Source organism: Tachypleus tridentatus, chromosome 10 (assembly GCF_004210375.1).
Source record: "Tachypleus tridentatus isolate NWPU-2018 chromosome 10, ASM421037v1, whole genome shotgun sequence".
Lineage (NCBI taxonomy): Eukaryota > Metazoa > Arthropoda > Merostomata > Xiphosura > Limulidae > Tachypleus > Tachypleus tridentatus.
In genome coordinates, this window is record NC_134834.1 from 63,348,802 (window position 1) to 63,367,578 (window position 18,777).

At 35.0% G+C, this 18,777-nt stretch overlaps 1 long non-coding RNA gene across 2 annotated transcripts in view; it reads left to right on the forward strand.

The window, feature by feature from the left end:
* LOC143229441 (uncharacterized) overlaps positions 1-18,777 on the forward strand; it is a 68,798-nt gene that overhangs the window by 21,719 nt on the left and 28,302 nt on the right. For both annotated transcript variants that reach the window (XR_013015865.1, XR_013015866.1), the window contains exon 2: positions 7,860-8,037. This is a non-coding gene — a long non-coding RNA (uncharacterized LOC143229441). The remainder of the gene's footprint in view (positions 1-7,859; positions 8,038-18,777) is intronic.

The following is an 18,777-nucleotide window of genomic DNA, read 5'->3' on the forward strand; positions in this document are numbered from 1 at the left end:
CTTAACGTAAAGACTGAGGGCTTATAATGTGAAAATTCAGAATTCGATCCTTTTGTTGAACTAAGCACGAATAGCCGATATAATGTGTAGCTTTGCGCTTAACAACAAGCGAAAACACAGAACTACAGTGTTGACCAAAATGTTTGAATATTTTGTTACAAATAAGTTCATTATTATTAAGGTGTAATATAAATACATTTAGTTCTATCAAACTGAAAAATGCATATTATATTAAAGATCTCATGTGTAACTTCTATGAAAAGAAAGGTTCTATTGGCATTATGGATAATCTACTTAAAAAGCAAACAATTTTATCAGACACCTGTATAAAAATGTGTAATTCCACCTTTCTGTTATTACAATAAAACCTTAAAAGACAAACATAACGACAAAATGTAACATGAATTTATTATAGATATCCTAGGTAACCTTATATCACTTCATATTCAACATTCAGTGGTAAGTTTGTTTTTCATTTATTATGATAACCTCTGAAAAGCAATGTGGCATTCTATCGATTAGGTTGCTGATGTAATCTACTGTGATTTCATCCCAGCTTATGATTATAAGGCGCTAACTCCTAGCTACGATAGCTGGTTTGGGGTAGTGGCTAGTAATTTTGCGGCTCATTTCTACCCAACAGTTTTTAATAGAATTACAGTCTGGAGACTTTGTTGATCATGGCATTCTTTTAACCTCCGTCTGGTTGAGATAATCCTGTACAATACGTGTATTGGAGGCATTGCTATCCCGGAGAACAAAATTATTGCTAAACTTTGCCTTAGTATATAGTAGAAACATCGTCTCCTGTAGAATGCATCACTGACTTTTCTCTAGAAAATACTTAGAACAGTTTCTCCACAACGATGAATAGCTGCTCAGATACGTACTGCACAACCTCCTGTGGGAAAACAGGTTTTCTTCCATCTGTTATCCAAGCAAACGACGAATACAAATTCTATTATCAGCTCTTAAAAGCCAGAAACATTACTCATCTGAAAAGATGACATGTCACCATGCCCTAACTATAAATTGGTATATTGTCTTTGTACCAAAGAAACATGGTGACTGTGGTGAATTTTGGTTAATATTGGCTTGCAGCTAACCCTTTTAGCAGTATAATTTGATTTGGTCACTCTCCTGTTCAGTGTTATTCTGGATATCCCGTAATGTATACGTTCATGCGATTCCTGTTGTAAGGTGTTGCAAGACCAAAACATGGTTATCTCTGGCGGTAGTGTTTTAACATCTACAAGCAGACTTTCCTGGAACAATGTTTTCTTTAGTCAAATAAGATTTCAGGATTTTGGATACAGTACAATGAGGGTACCATACTGTTCTGGTAATGTCCGTTTACTTCATAACATTTTTGGACAGTAGAACAAATTGATACAATATATCATCTGGTACATGACGAGACATCACCCTACACCAGTGGTTCCTAAACGGTGTGCCTCGAACTTTTGTAGATGTATGACATCAAATATGCTTTTTCATGACCGTGTACAATAATCAAGTTCATTTAAGCCAACATGTCCTTTTTTTGAGTCCATTTTTTATTTATAAAAAATAGCCCTAAATTACTGTATTTCATGTTTTTATTCAGAAAAACCATCCTGTCTTCGAGTGCGGGGTCAAACGAGTGTGCCGTTAAGCTAACATTATTTTCTTAATGTGCCGTGAGCACCAAAATGTAGAGCCACTGATCTACACCATGTACAGAGAAAATTACTGAACAAAACGTTAATCTGTTTTGAAAAATATCATACCCCAACACATCCTTTGATACAAGGAAGGTTTATTTGGCAAACAAATGTCCTAAACAACGTATTCAGATTCACTATAACAATTCCTACATGTTTTTTTCCGATCGAACATTACATCTCTGCTGCTACTTGAGCATTTGCTCAATAACTATTCGATGTATGTAGAGAATAACATCAGTATAAAACAGTGTGCAAACATTTTGACCAAGACTGTAAAATCTCATAAGCATTCTTTAGTCCAATTATCGTACCTCTTTCTTGACAAAATTAAGTTACTCTCTTTAAATTAGGGTACAAAGTGTCTGCTGTTAACACCGTGTTATAATAGGATATTTGTGACACACTTCTTTACATGGTTGCTTCGTATCTATAAATAATGAAACTTGTAACGGCTACAACGTTAATATATATTTTATTATCCTAGCCAACTTCGAATTTGTTAATATTTCTTAGTGTGTCAGCTGTAGGTTTACAAACTTACCAATCTAAAGTTCGGGGTTAGGTTATTCGTAATGGATAGAGTGCAGATAGCCACAGTTCGGGGTTAGGTTACTCATAGTGGATAGAGTGCAGATAGCCTATTTTATATCTTTGCACTAAATTTAAAATGTTAATGGAAATTTATTCTTCAAATATTATTTTGTTTTGCAAAGGAAATGGGAATTTCGTCTTGGCTGTGTTAACTGGGTATTTCCCATATTGTAAAATTATTAACTTCAGTGTCTTCAAAGTTTATGATGAGCGCAGATAGCCCTCGAGTAGCTTTGCGCGAAATTCAAAACAAACAAATAAGTTTATGATGAAGACGAGTCGACATCTGTACTTCTATCGTGCCTGGCCCAGCATGACCAGGTGGTTAAGGCACTCGACAGGTAATCCGCGGGTCGCGGGTTCGAATCCCCATCGCACCAAACAGCCGTGGGAGAGTTATAATGTGACGGTAAATCCCAGTATTCGTTGATAAAAGAGTAACCCAAGAGTTGGCGGTAGGTGGTGATGACTAGATGCCTTCCCTCCAGTTTTACACTGCTAAATTAGTGACGACTAGCGCAGATAGCCCTCGTGTAGCTTTGCCCGAAGTTCAAAACAAACCAAACTTTTCGTATCAGATTACAGTAATAAAAAAAACCGAAGATTAGCTACTAAGTTAAAATAATTGTCAAATCTAATAAATCTGTTTGTTTAATGTTGCAAACCTTTTTGGGGCAAACCGTGGTCTAATGGTTTGGGAGGTGCCCGAATTGTAAGTTCACAGATTTCTGGTTTGCAATCCGTTTTCGCTAAACATGATCTCCGAGCTCAAAAGCAATAATTATGCGCGCGATAAGAGTGATGCCCGAGTTTCATTGTTCTATCAGACAAAAGCAGTCAATAGTTGTCATTGAGTGCTTATAACCTGGTTCAAAAAGGTTTTGCCAAGATAATCATTTTGTAGCTTCAGCTTTGGTCGACATTTTCTAACTAAAGAACAAACGTAAGTACAAATTTATGGTTGGTTTTTAATTTCGCTCAAAGATACACAAAGGCTATATGTGCAAGCCGTCCCTCATTTAGTAGTGTAAGGCTAGCGAGAAGATAGCTAGCAATCACCACCCACCGCCACCTCTTGGGCAACTCTTTTGCCAACGAATAGTGGGATTGATAATAACTTTAAAACACCCCAAGGCTGAAAGGGCTAGCAGGTTTGGTGTGACGGAGATTCGAACCCACGACCCTCAAATTACGAGCCGAATGCCTTAACCATCTGGCCATGCCAGGCCTGCAAATTTGTGAAGATCTGTTAAACTTGAATTGATGGTCAAAAATTGAAAGCAAATTAATCCTTTTAATTTTATATTTTCCAAATTTGAGTTCGTTTGTTTATTTTTTGCAAGTTTTCTAACTAAATATTTTAGGGTGTATAATATTCTTTGAAGCTTTTCAAATATTAACTTTATACCACGTGATTTAGGAATTTAAAATTTGAAGATAGAAGGTTACTTTGAAATATATTCAGTAAAAATTTCTTTTCTCTTCTTCTATTCAAGAACATTTTAGAAGCTCCTCTAAAGATTCTATACAGATACAATTATCGTAAAACTTTAAATAGCGCAAATAATTGTATCTAATACCTATTAACAAAAATAATAGTTTAAGAATACTCATATTTCAAATAATTAATATTTATTAATTATGATGTGAATATTTTGGTTCTACTTGCCTATGGTGAAGATAAATTATCACTTGAAACCATAAATGAGTAAAATAAAATTGATTTCGTAATTTGTCATTAGATGTCACTAGCAACTGGCATTACATTTAACCTGTAATGATTGCTGGTTACAACTTCTAACAACGCAACAAGCATGATAATCATCACGCTGAGTTCAAAACCATAGAATAACAAATGTACTACCAAAACCTCTCTCACTAAGAAAAGAATGATACATTAAACATCTAGGAAACAGACATGAGGATCGTTTCCATCTATTTCAACCCTTAAAGTAGATTTTTTATGTGTTTTCTGTATAATTACGCAAAAGAACTCAAGGGTTGTCTGTACTAAACACAGCTAATTTGGATTAGTGGAAAAGCAGCTAATCAGTAGCACCAACCACCAACTGTTGAGCTATTTTAATGTTGGAATAATGGTATTTGACCGTCATCATTATAAAGCACACACGGTCCAAAGAACAAGGAGCGATTTGTTTTATCATTTTTACATATTTATTTTGAAATTACGGGACATAAAAAACTGAACCATTAATCCCTACCACTAACTATTAGCACAAGCTTGGTCCACTAAAGAATTTTTATCTTCGAAAACACTTGGATTACAGTATTTCTTAAATGCATGATTTAGCTTTTTTCTTATTCTGTGTGCTTTCTTCGTATGATGAAACAAACACATCTTCTTATAAGAGGCTCATTATAATTGCAGAAAACCCACATCAGTTCAATTTTAAAGGAACAAGCTACGAGGCAAAGAGTGAGATAACATTTAGTACTTTTTTATTATTTATTTACTTTGTTCTGTTTGTTTGAATGCCCATTTAGCAAAATTTGAGTAATGTTCTCGTAAGCTGGTCATATATATTTTAAACTCAATATTACTATTTAATTTTCTTTTGCAAATTTAATCTTACGAAAAAATAAAGCCCGGCATGGCCAGATGGTTAAGGCACACAACTCGTAATCTGAGGGTAACGGGTTCGAATCTCTGTCACACCAAACATGCTCGCCTCTAATACGAAAGGGTGTTATAAAGTGCGGTCATTCATTGGTAAAAGAGTAGCTCAGAAGTTGGCAGTGGATGGTGATGATTAGTTGCCTTCTCTCTAGTCTTACACTGCTAAATTATGGACGACTAGCGCAGATAGCCCTTGAGTAACTTTGCGCGAAATTCAAAACGAACCAAAAATATAAAACTGAAAACTTTTTCTAAAATGTAGCACATTGTGAAATAAAATTAAAATTTCATAGGCGAGGATCTTAGTTCGAAACTGCCTTGTGAAAATCCTTTTATAATTTTGTATTTTGGAAAAACGTGTATTCTTTTGTAAAATTTACTTTGGTGTGTAGGCCCATCATGGCCTCGACTCGTAATCCGAGGGTCGTGGGTTCGAATCCCGGTCGCACCATACATGCTCGCCCTTTCAGCCGTGGGACGTTATAATGTGACGGTCAATCCCATTATTCGTTGGTAAAAGAGTAGCCCAAGAGTTGGCGGTGGGTGGTGATGACTAGATGCCTTCCCTCTAGTCTTATACTGATAAATTAGGGACGGCTAGCGCAGATAGCCCTCGAGTAGCTTTGCGCGAAATTCAAAACAAAACAAACAAACAAACTTTGGTGTGTAATACAAATATGGTTTCGTCAGAGTAGCTTCATTTATTACAAGACCCAAAATATTTGGGGTTCTGTCAAAGAAAGCAGCTAGCTACATAAGTTTAACTATTTCTACATACTAAACAGCACAAATATATAATATGTGTATATGATAGTCTATGTTACTGCACCAAAATAAGAAAGGTTAAATTATAACTGAGAGCTAATCCATATCTGAAATGTTGTATAAGTCTGGATGCCATTTTTAACAATATATTCCTTACAAAATGAACACTGAAACAACATATTTGGGAAAGCTGATCAGGAAAACACACCACAAACAAAGACCCGTTCTTTAAAAAGGAGACTAGAACAGTAACGTACGTGCTGACTGACAAGAAATACTACGTCAATTTTAATAACAATAACTAATGACACAGATTTGAAATGATTGGGGTTTGCAAGGAATCATTACCTTGTCTTAGCAAATATGTTGTTTCCTCGAAAACACTCAAGACGTTGTCTTCCTCAAATGAAAAAAATAAACAAAAAACAAAACAAGTAAATATTGTTATTTTTTAATCTTCTTGAAATAACTCAATGCCAAGAAAAATTCAGTGAACTGTCCAAGAAGGCATAAAATTTGACCTCTAAGATCCGATCAAGAAATACGGAGACTGATAGAATTAAAATGCTAAGTTCTTTCACATGTTTTAAGTGAGGACTTTGATGAAAAATCAAATACATTATTTTTTAAAGTTTACGTTATCCACCAGGTATAGCAATCGCATCCTATCCACTGTGGGTTTTTTTTGTGTCTCTTTTTAACTAATTGTGAGGTTCGTGTAAACAGTGTCTAATAAAAATTAACAGTTGATTGCCTTTTGTTACGTAATAGCTTTATATTGTTACTTAGAACATTGTAACGACTCAGGGTGAGCTCACTTTTCAGCCATAATTCCTCTTCCTTGATATTTATCGAAAAATACAAGTTATATGAAGTAACGTTTAATATTTATATCAACCATAAAAGAGATTATAAATATTCATTGAATTTAAATTATGAATGTGATTTTTCTATCGTGAAAAATGCAAATGTGCGTACAGAATTCATTAGTTCTTGTTTTATACCTTCAATTCTTTACCTGCTACAAGTGAACTTATAAAAGCAATCTAATTAGCATATATATATATAAGAATGTTCTTTAACATTTTTTCTCAAAAACACTAGACAGTAGTGTTTTTTTCGTTTGTAATGCATAAATATTTTGATAAAAAATGTTAAATAAAGTGCTAAAAATAACAAAAAGGAGTTCTTAGCCAATAAAAGCTCATACAAGCATATTCAGTAATACTCTCGATTAATTATTCTCGGTCCAATGACAGTGTTAAACATTACATCACAAAATAACCGGCCCGGTATGGCCAGGTGGGTTAAGGCGTACGACTTTTAATCTGAGGGTCGCGGATTCGCATCCCCGTCGCACCAAACATGCTCACTTTTTCAGCCGTGGGGGCGTTATAATGTGACGGTCAATCCCACTATTCGTTGGTAAAGAGTAGCCCAAGAGTTGGCGGTGGATGGTGATGACTAGCTGCCTTCCCTCTAGTCTTATACTGTAAAATTAGGGACGGCTAGCACAGATAGCCCTTGAGTAGCTTTGCGCGAAATTCAATAAAAAGAAAATACAAAATAACCAGTGTTTGTTTGTTTGTTTTTTAATTTCGCACAAAGCTTCTCGAGGGCTATCTGTGCTAGCCATCCCTAATGTAGCAATGTAAGACTAGAGGGAAGGCAGCTAGTCATCACCACCCACCACCAACTCTTGGGCTGCTCTTTTACCAACGAGTAGTGGGATTGGCCGTCACATTATAACGCCCCCACGGCTGAAAATAACCAGAGTGTCTTTATAAATATCTGTCATTGTTTTCAGTAATTTTCGTATGACACTAAAAATTAATTTCTTGAAAGACAAGATGAATATTAATTATATTTTGAAACAGTTGACATACATGTCATTCTCACCAATATTTACAGAAACTATTCAATAATATTTGTTTCTTTTAAATCAATGGATAATTTTTGCTTCTCCATCTATTGAATAATAATTTAAATAACTGTTTCATGCACATATAAACAGATGTAAGAAGCTTATATCACTAAAAACTCAAGTCTGGTTGACTTTTTTTTTTCATAGATGTTGATTTGAACATGGAAGGACATTATCTTTAGGGACACATATGATTTTCACGCAATAACGTGGTTGTTTAACAATTATATTTCAGGTTAGTGAACGAACTTGTTTCTTCAGGTTTCTTATTTTACGATGCGAATACCAGGAAGTACTGTACTCCAAGGTTTGCACCAAGGACTCTTCGTACCTGTTTAAACAAGTTCAACAGACAATACAACCACGAGTCGAAACTTTAAATCAGCACGTGAGTTACCACGTTTTTATACAAGGTGTGTAGAGTAATAGAACGTTCTTTTATTTACTTTAAGATGTTTAAAGAACGTAGTTTAAAACCACTCAGTCAATACTCTAATTTAACAGTTTACCCCAATAAGCACACATGTTGTATTATGTAATACTATACCAATTAAGATTCATATCTGAAACCGCCTACTTCATTTCCATATTTATGCGTCGTTATAAAACCTTCTTTCGCTCAGTTAAAACTAAATTATTAGGTGTATTGAACGATAGTTAAATGTACAGTACGGTTATTGTCTACGTATTTGAAGGTAACGCTTCAGGTATAATGATATCAATGCGCGGCAGTACATGTTCTTTTTGAACAAATGTTTTAAAATGCTGTTGTACCATGCAGTACTTGGATAAACTTTTTCAATTTTCGTATTGTTATTATTGCTAAAACCATGTATTGAATTAAACTTCTTTTTGTATGTAGATAAAAATAAAACCTTGTAATGTGCCAACAGCCGTTTCTGTCAAAATTCACACTGAGGGATAAGAAATGGCACATAAGTTAGCTTATGTTATAATTTGTTTTCATCCTATTTTGTCAACTGAATTCAAATCAAAAAGGAATAAAGTTAAATATCAGTAAGTTAAAACTTGTGTGAGGCACTTTGTCATCAGCTATATACTTTTTATAAAGGAATTTAAATGAATACTGTAACACTTGAAACACATATTTAGCAGACATTCCTAGAAACCTACTACGATCAGAAATCTCACAGAACAAAACGTTACAGTTACGAATCATTTGGGGTTGAGGAAATAATCCCTTCGACAGTATGTCTTTTTTTTATCTTGTTGTTAAATCCACCGTCATGCAGAACGAACAAAATAGGTAAAAAAAAAGACAATTGCATTGTGACTATTGTATGCGACCATAGGATTCGGTTTACTTACAAACATTAAGATTTATTATGCCTAAAACCATTTTTCAGATTCTTTACGGTTTATTTTGTTCTTTCCTAAAAATAAACTTTTAACATTTTCTTCGGCTTATTTATTAATTAAAAAGTTTTTATGAGGTTCGAAAAATGTAAATGGACATAAAGTGCAAACAAAAAATACTTGAATAATTAGAAAGTATTCTGAAGGATGTTTGTACAAAAGTTAAGGCTTATGTTGACGTTTAAAGTACAGTTTACAAATAATAGAGTCCATTATATAAAATTAATGGTTGTGAGCTTCAAAATGTTCTACATCCCTGAGCCAAAAAATGAAGCTGTAGCAGCAAAAGTGAATTAGTTTCTAATATCACAGACTTGAATAAAAAGACTCGTTGATAAAAGAGTAGCCCAAAAGCTCGCGGTAGGTGATAAGCTGGCTTCTCTTTATTTTTACACTGCTAAATTAAGGACGGCTAGCGCAGATAGACTTTGGGTAGCTTTGCGCAAAATTCAAAAACAAACCAAACCCAAAGAAATATGTGGTAAAGAATAAAATATTTAAATGTATGTAATTTCTTGTGTAATAACCATCGACTTTAGTAAATATCTGTATGAAACTGATATTTTATCGTCATAGACTTCAAAATTTGTACAGTCTGATACGATTAATGAAGGGACAGTTGATAGAGAAATAAAAGCGTTTGTGATTTAGAAGGAAAACTCGCAAATTAGATTATTAAGTGATGAGCCAAAATGATCAAAAGTAATCAGTCAGGGATTGTGAAAAAATATTTAATAATAGTTAAAGGATAATTATTTTTGGAATATTAAAATGAGAGATGCGATTTTGTATGAAATATTCATAACTGATGACTGATACAGAGTTAGTAAAATATGTCTGATATCTAAAGGTGGCAAAGTTAAATACAGGGGTTATGGGGTCTTTTCTGCTATTAACATAAATATATTATCATAAGTATAATGAGATCAATGGATCTGTCTCTGCTGTTAACAGTAAGACATTGCCATATGTATTATGAGATCAATGAATCTTTTTTTCTGTTGATAATGGAAATATGTTGTTATGTGTATTATGAGATATGTGGATCTGTCGCTTCTATTAACGGAAATATGTTGTTATGTGTATTATGAGATATGTGGATCTGTCGCTTCTATTAACGGAAATATGGTGTAATGTGTATTGTAAGATAAGTGAATTTGTCTCTCCTGTTAACAATAAACTATTTTTAAACACTTTCACAGTTGTGAGACAGTCTGCTATTTCTCGTCAGTAGCATCAGTTAAGATAGATTAGACACTTTAATTTTCTGGAATGACTCCACCCAAATTTCTTCAGATGTTTCACTGCTGTCCCAAAATGGGTATTTAATTTTAGATAGACATTACGGGATACTTTGCTTGTAAAATCCCAAAAGAATTAACATAACGTTACCTAGTTATAAAACTGATTTTAAAGGTATAAGCACTTGACTTAATAACAAGAAAGATGATGGATGTTAAGTTCCCACTTAAACATGGGTGTAAATGAACTGAAACAGTATGATTCATTTCTTTTACATTTTCCATTTACGTTTCATACAAAACACTGTTGTAGTCGTCACAGAGTAAGAAGTCTTTATGGTAATATCAAAAGCCGGAATGACATCTCTTTGTAAGTTGACTGTGGAACGACCGTGCAGTACCTAGAGGAGAGTGGCCGTCATCTCTACGCGTATTATTGTTAAACGTTCCGTGTAACACACATCTTTCGTTCCACCTTAGAAGACAAACGGAAAACTAGTATTTTTCATTACTTTGTTATTGTTTAGCATTGAGCGAATCAATGATCCAATTTCTTTGTAAAACAATACATCACCATTGTAGATATCACCATTTGCTTAGATTCATCGTATCATTGTTTTTTATTTTAACCAGTTCACTTCCTACTTTTTGTCTTGTTCTTAGCTAAACATGTAAAAAATTGATTAACGAAAAGAAATAAATCAATTATTCTTAACTCAAAATATTATTTTAAAGGTAAGTTTCATTTTGGTGTAATTTCTGTAAAACATTTTACATTTGTTCAATTTATTTCACGTTGATTTTCCATCACATATCTAATTCTCAATACCCATGTCTACTTTAATCTAAACTACTTACAACAAGGAGAATATAATTGTATAATAATAAAAAGATGTAACTTGCTATAACTGTTCCGTAGCTCCTATTTAATGACAAATGGGAATAATGATATATTTAGCAATAGTGACATTTGTGGTTAGTAATTTATGACACGTAAGCATTCACTAGTTTATTAGGATAGTCATGAAACCATTGTTTTAATCAATTAGACTCTCCTAAATATTCACTGTTTTTGATAGCCTTCATCGTAAACAAGTAATTGTATACGCCCTATGATGCTTTTTGGGATAGGATGTATGTTATGTAAGCTTGTTTAAATTAGTTACATCAAGATATGTGAAAAGATTGTTTTGTGTTTAATTAAAACTTTATTTTAATCATCTTTTAATTATCCTTGTTTAATTTAAATCTTAATTGTAATCCCCACTGATCTACCACTTAATTCTTGCAAGTGATAAGAAAAACAACCACTAAAAACATCTAGACTATACTTAAATAATACTATGTTTTCTTCAGCGGTAAGTCAGTAGACTTATAATAACGATAAAATAGAGTTTCGATACCTGCAGTGGACAGTGAACGGACAGCCCATAGTGTAGCTTTAATTTCTCATAACAAAAGAACAAAATATAATATAAATATTACTTTAGCTGTGTTTATAATTACATGTTTCTTTATTTAGCTGTTTTGAAGTCACAAATTGTTTTATATTTGAACCACATTCAGCAGTCTTATATCATCTTCGTGTTGTTGTTTTTTTGGAATTTCGCGCAAAATTACACTAGGGCTATCGAATAAGACATTAATCACTTGTTGAAGCAAAAATAAAATAATGGTCAATTTTAAGAGTTACAATTGTGTACTGTAGAATTTACTTTATTTAGGACTTTAGCAAAATTCTTTATATATACATATGCACATGTTATTTCTATCCCTCTGAAAAACAAAAGTAAAAAAAGGAAAACAAGACGTAATCCCGGGTAGACGAGGCACTTCAAAATCTTTTAGGCAGGATTAGAGTAAATTAATTTATAAGATTAATTTTTCTTCTTTATTAGTTATATCACTTTTCACTAGTGATACTAGCATGGGGCGCGCGCGTATACCCGATTGGATTTTACAACTCATCATGACCTCTACCAGTCTACTCTCAAACTGAAATGATTTTAGATAGAATTAGATTATATTAATCTATGAGACCTTAGGTTTCGTTAAATACATCAACTGAAAGAGTTAGATTTTCCGAGTCCAAAACTGTAATTACACCTCAAACCGATCAAGAGATGGCGGAGCTGAGATAAACATTTGTACTTGAGCCATTCTATGAGTTGCTATATCGCGGCTAAAAATCACTGTGTCAATTACATTTCAATTCACATCAACCATAACCAGTAAATTAATTAACCGTCAGCTTGGAACAAACCCCTTTTGTCAGTGAGTGACCATTGAAATTGTCTTTTCCAGTAATATAAACGTAACTAATGAACACCAGCTATTCTATGCGTTCTTTTTCTATTGTTATTGTTTTTTAGATTTATTCTGTAATCTAGTGTCTTCATAAGTCTTAATCTGAGTGAATACGACACATACTTATTATTATCCTTCTGTTATTTATTATTATCGTGGATAATTCAGGTACAGTATATTATATTACCACTCAGTGATAATAAATGTAAACTGAAATACTTAATATTTATTTAAAAGCTATAAATTCCCGAATAAAATACATTTATCATTCTCTTTGTGTGGTGACAAAAGAGGTCCATTTTGTTCATCTTCACAAGTATAAAAGCAACTGATATTATCGAACTCCATAAGTTCCGGCCCGGCAGAGGCCCGGCATGGCCAAGTGTGTTAAGGCGTGCGACTCGTAATCTGAGGGTCACGGGTTCGCATCCCTGTCGCGCCAAACATGCTCGCCCTTTCAGCCGTGGGGGCGTTATAATGTGACGGTCAATTCCACTATTCGTTGGTGAAAGAGTAGCCCAAGAGTTGGCGGAGAGTGGTGATGACTAGCTGCCTTCCCTCTGGTTTTACACTACTAAATTAAGGACGGCTAGCACAGATAGCCCTTGAGTGGCTTTGTGCGAAATTAAAAAACAAACAAACAAATCGGCCCGGCATGGCCAGGTGGTTTAAGGTGTTTGACTCGTAATCTGAGGTTGCGGGTACGAATCCCGGTCGCACCAAACATCTTAACCCTTTCAGTCGTGGGGGCGTTATAATATGATGATCAATCCTACTATTCGTTGTTAAAAGAGTAGCCCAAGAGTTGGCGGTGGGTGGTGATGACTAGATGTCTTCCCTCTAGTCTTATACTTTAAAATTAGGGACGGCTAGCGCAGACAGCCCTCGAGTAGCTTTGCACGAAATTCTAAACAAACAAAGAAACCATAAGTTTATGGTTACAAAGCCTATCAATATCCTTGAGTAAACAAACAGAGCATTATGGTGAAGAAGATAAGTGAAATTTAGGTTACTAAGGAAAGTTTTGCCATACCTGATATGAAATAAATCAGAAAGCCCACCTTCAAAAATATATTTCATTTATTGATCTGAATATTGTACAGCATTTAAAACTTAAACGTTTGGTAAAAGTAATAAAAAATACACTCTTCAAAACAAGAAATGCAAAAGGAATATTTTTGTTATTTTAAAGAGAAATATATGTAATAACGTTACAAGCTCAGAGTATGTGATGTTACACGTGTTAAGGCGCTGATTGTCAGACCAAAATGACAATAAAAGTTGTGCACTTTGAAAACGGAGGAAAACATCGGATTTTTCGCCAAAACGCATGCGTGTCCAATAAATGTGTTTGAGAGATCTGCATGTTCTGCAAGTGCAACATGTGCAAAATCCCTATAAAAGTGACGGGTTCTCGGTTTCCATAGCTCAGTGTTAAGCCACCGACACGCAATACAGATACGCCAAGACTGACTGAAGCACAACGCAACAACGCCATTGGTCGCTTGCAAGCAGGCGAATCTCGGTCAGATGTTGCTAGAGCTGTGAATGTTCACCCAAGCACCATCACAAGGCTATGGAATCGTCACCAACAACATGGATCAAGTCGTGATCGTCCACGATCTGGCAGACTTCATGTGACCACGCCCGCACAAGATCGCAACATCCGGTTACGTCACCTTCGGGATAGGACCACCACTGCGACGTCTACTGCCTCAACCATACCAGGGCTGCGTAGGATTTCCGATCATACCGTACGCAACCGTCTACAAGATTCTTAGGCAACGTGTGCAACCCATCATGGTGAACGTCAACGACGTTTTTCAACATGACAACGCCCGTCCTCACACAGCCCGACTCACCACTGTCTTCTTGAGACACCACAACATCAACGTTCTTCCCTGGCCCTCCAGATCACCAGATTTAGACCCCATCGAACATCTTTGGGACGAGTTGGACCGACGTCTGCGACGGCGACAACCTCAACCGCATACTCTACCTCAGCTTGCAGCAGCTTTGCAGGCTGAGTCGACAGCCATTCCACAGGATGTGATTTGTCATCTCATTGCTTTCATGGGCAGGTGATGCCAAGCAGTTATTGATGCTCACGGGGGACATACTCGTTATTGACGTTGACTGACGTTAAACTTCACCTAGTGAGCGTGGACTTCGCCTTTGCAGGCTTTGGATGTTCAGCAGTGAATGTGCAAAGTTTCACACATGTCATACAGAACTACCCGGAATGAACTTGTTAACAATTTGTCTCATATTTTGCCTTTTGCGTTTCTTTTTTTGAAGAGTATATATATGAGTACATTTCGGAATACTTTAGATTAAACGTTAGGTTTCCTTTAGTTTTCTCTTTCACTCATTCATGTTTTGCTTATATCATGATTTTATGAAGTCATCACATTTGTTGTCAAAGCTCATAAACTACTATTTCGCTAACTGAGTAACTGCCGAATCTGGTTTCTTTAAATTTACAAGGTTACATCCTCACCTTTTAAGGAACTGTTTATATTTAGAATAGCTGAATATCTAAAGTCAAGAATTTTATTTTTTCAGCAATTAATAGGATACAATTAATTTTATTTATTAAATAATTAAGATAATATTAAATAGCCGAAACTTGTGATTTACAAATGATATATATGTGTGTCTCTTATAGCAAAGCCACACTTCAGGGAATTATGCCACATACAAGAATATTCTCAGCGTTTATATTTAAAACACAAGCGAACTATTGATTATTTAACACATTCTACTCACTATAAAATAATGTTTTATTATGATTATCGATATGAGCATCATTGTTCTTTAGACTATTTTTTAAAATATCATATGTATTTTCATTAGCTGTTTAAGATTAAATCGTTTTCATTAACATTGTATTCTAAATTCAAAAATTTTTAAGTGCTTTATTTTACAATCAAAATTACCCGTCCCCAGTCACGGGGAAAGTGTAAGTTAATGAAACAACTTAAGTTATTTGATGCAGTTTAAAAAATTACTTGTGTTACACTCTTAGTTTTATTCAAAGCCAAAGCTATGAGCTGATTGTATCACCTACAGCGAAAATTAAACCTACATAAGCATACAGTACACTTATATTTTTATTTTTTACGTTACGTCACATTTCGAAATGTATAGTTAATTTTTAATAAATTAGGGTAGGAATCCTGCTTATGAAGTAACATTTGACATCATCAAGTTTCATGCCTGTTCTTCCGTCATTTCAAAAGTAAACTTTGAGTTTTGTCTGGTGCACAGTTTATCAAATGGGACACAGACACCACGGTTCACTATATACACTGCTGGCGAAAATCTTAAGAGCAATGAACATAAAGAAAAAAATATGCATTTTGCATTGTTAGACTCAACCACTTATTTAAATAGAGCTTCGAAAGATGAAAATAAAAATGAAAAACATTTTTAGCATTTAATAGGGAAAATGTGAACACTATGAAATTAGCCTATATACTAGCAGGTCAAAAGTTTAAGACCATACCAAAAAGAAGTCCTAAACAGGGTAGGAAATGTCCAACAAGAGGTCTCAGTAGTAACTTGCATGACCGTCATTGCGAATAGCTGCAAACATTCGCTTTGGCATGGTCAATATAAGCGTTTGCAGAAGGCTAGCTGGAATATTATTCCAAGTGGTGAAGATCATGCACTGTTTGGAATTAACGTCCATTTCTAAAGAGTTCCCCTAACATTTTCAATGGGGTTCAGTTTGGTCTGGATGGTCCAAAAGAATCACGTTATTCCCCATGAAAAAGTCCTTTATCCTGCGGGCATTGTGGATTGCAGCGTTGTCCTGCTGAAAGATCCAGTCATTTCCACAAAAGCGAGGGCCTTCAGTCAATAAGAATACTCTCTCCAACATGCCAATGTAGCCAGCTGCTATTTGACGCCCCTGTATAACCTGAAGCTCCATTGTTCCATGGAAGGAGAAAGTACCCTATATCATGATGGAACCTCCTCCACTGTGTCGTGTAGAAAATGTCTCTGGTGGGATATTCTTATCTTGCCAGTAACGTTGGAAGCCATTTGGACCATCCAGGTTAAATTGTTTCTCATCAGAAGATAAAACCTTCGTCCACTTTTCTACGTTCCATGTTTGGTGCTTCTCAATTTTGGTGGTTCAAAGTTTAACCGAGCTGTTTCGTGGTGCGGAAGGAGGCGTCACCTTTGAAGACGTTTACGATTTTTAAGGGCTTTCTCTCGTAGACACCGTTTTATTGTTCTTAAGCTGCATCCTGCGTCCGTAAGAACTTTAATCTGGTTCGACGACAGGGTGGTGTCTTGCTGGACAACACATCAAATCCTCCTGCTCAACGCCGGCGAAATGTTCCTGGGCCAACCACGTAAAATTCTCGTTCAGTGTCTCTCAGGGTATTCTAAGAAATTTGTAACAGCAGTTTTACTACGCCCAATCTCACCAGCGATGGCACGTTCGGAGAGAGACCTTGCTTTTGCAGCTCAACAATTCTGCCAAGTTCAAATTCTGTCAACTTTTTAGTCTTTGCCATGTTTTTACCCAACGTTAACACAGGAGATGTCAGTGGGAGACATTGACAACACTAATGCTTGAACACAAATGAATAAATTTCGTTACATGTTTACCGATTAACGCTTCGTTTCAGTTTGGTCTTAAATTTTTGACCAGCTAGTATTTAGGCTAATTTCATAGTGTTCACATTTTCCCTATTAAATTCTAAAAAAAGTTGTTTTTTATTTTCATATTCCATTTTCTTATTTTCGTCTTTCAAAGCTCTACTCAAAAAAGTGGTTGAGTCTAACAACGCAAAATGCATGTTTTTCTTTATTTTCACTGCCCTTAAGATTTTGGCCAGCAATGTATATACAATCATTAAAGGGCAAAATTTTTAATGTTGCCGCTATTGATGAGAGGAGCGTTTAACACGTGCAAATTATATTATAACGATGACCCAGTAAAATACAATAATATTTGTACTCTATGATACAACAGTTTACTGACCTTGATATAATACTGACCTTGGGTTCCGATATCTGAAGATATTATCTAGTCCTTACGTAGCTTTGAGCTTTAAAATAAACAAACTGCAACAATTTGTCTCCTACTTACGAGTACGTTTTACAAACAAACATGCTTTATGTGTATCTAATGCGTGAATGATGCTAAAATTCTACTACGATTATAATAGTACCTCGCTGGTACACCGTTAAGTCTATGGATTTACAACGCTAAAATAAGGGGTTCGATTTCCCTCGGTTGGCTCAGCAGACAGTCCGATGTGGCTTTGCTATAACAAGCTACATACACGGCTATAATTATTGATATCTTACTCAAGTATTGTGGAAATCCGTCCATCGTTTACGTTCAGGATGACAAAATTTAGCATTTATCAATTTCTTACTTTTGGACGTCTTTTTGTCTGGTTTGTTTATTTTGAATTTAGCGCAAAACTACACAAATACTATCTGCGCTAGCCGTCCCTAATTTATTTCTGTAAACCTAGAGGAAAGGCGTGTGTGTGTGCGCGTGTTTTTCGTATAGCAAAGCCACAAAGGGCTATCTGCTCAGCCCACCGAGGGGAATCGAACCCCTGATTGTAGCGTTGTAAATCCGGAGATATACCGCTGTACTAGCGGGGGGCAGAGGAAAGGCAGTTAGTTATCACGGCCCACCGCCAATTCTTGGACTGCTCTATTACCAACGTATAGTCACACGATAATATTCCCACAGCTGAAAGAACGAGCATGTTTGGTGGGACAGGGATATTAACCCTAAGATTAGAAGTTGAGCCCCATTACTACATAGCCATGACGGGTCATCTTTTTAACTTACATTAATATGCAATTTTATGGAATTTTTGAAGTATACTTTAACATTTGATCTTTTAATGCGCTAAAAATCTTCAAAAATTGCAAGAATTGTAGAAATACTGTTGACTTATTATCAGATCCTGAAATATTATCCTACAATACAAAAAGAAAAGAAAAGAAAAATGCAAAGTGATCTAATTTTCATATACCCCGAGTGCATTTTTAAAATATTTTAATATTTGGTTTCTTAAGATCACTACAATGTATGATGAACCTTTGTCCAGTTATATATATTTGATAACTTTATGAGGTTTATATTTGTTGTTATGGCAAAATTCGCAGACCAATAAGTAGTGAACTTAGCAATTTTAAATCCTGGCTCACTTATGTCTGTGAGGAAACGATTTATGTTTTAAT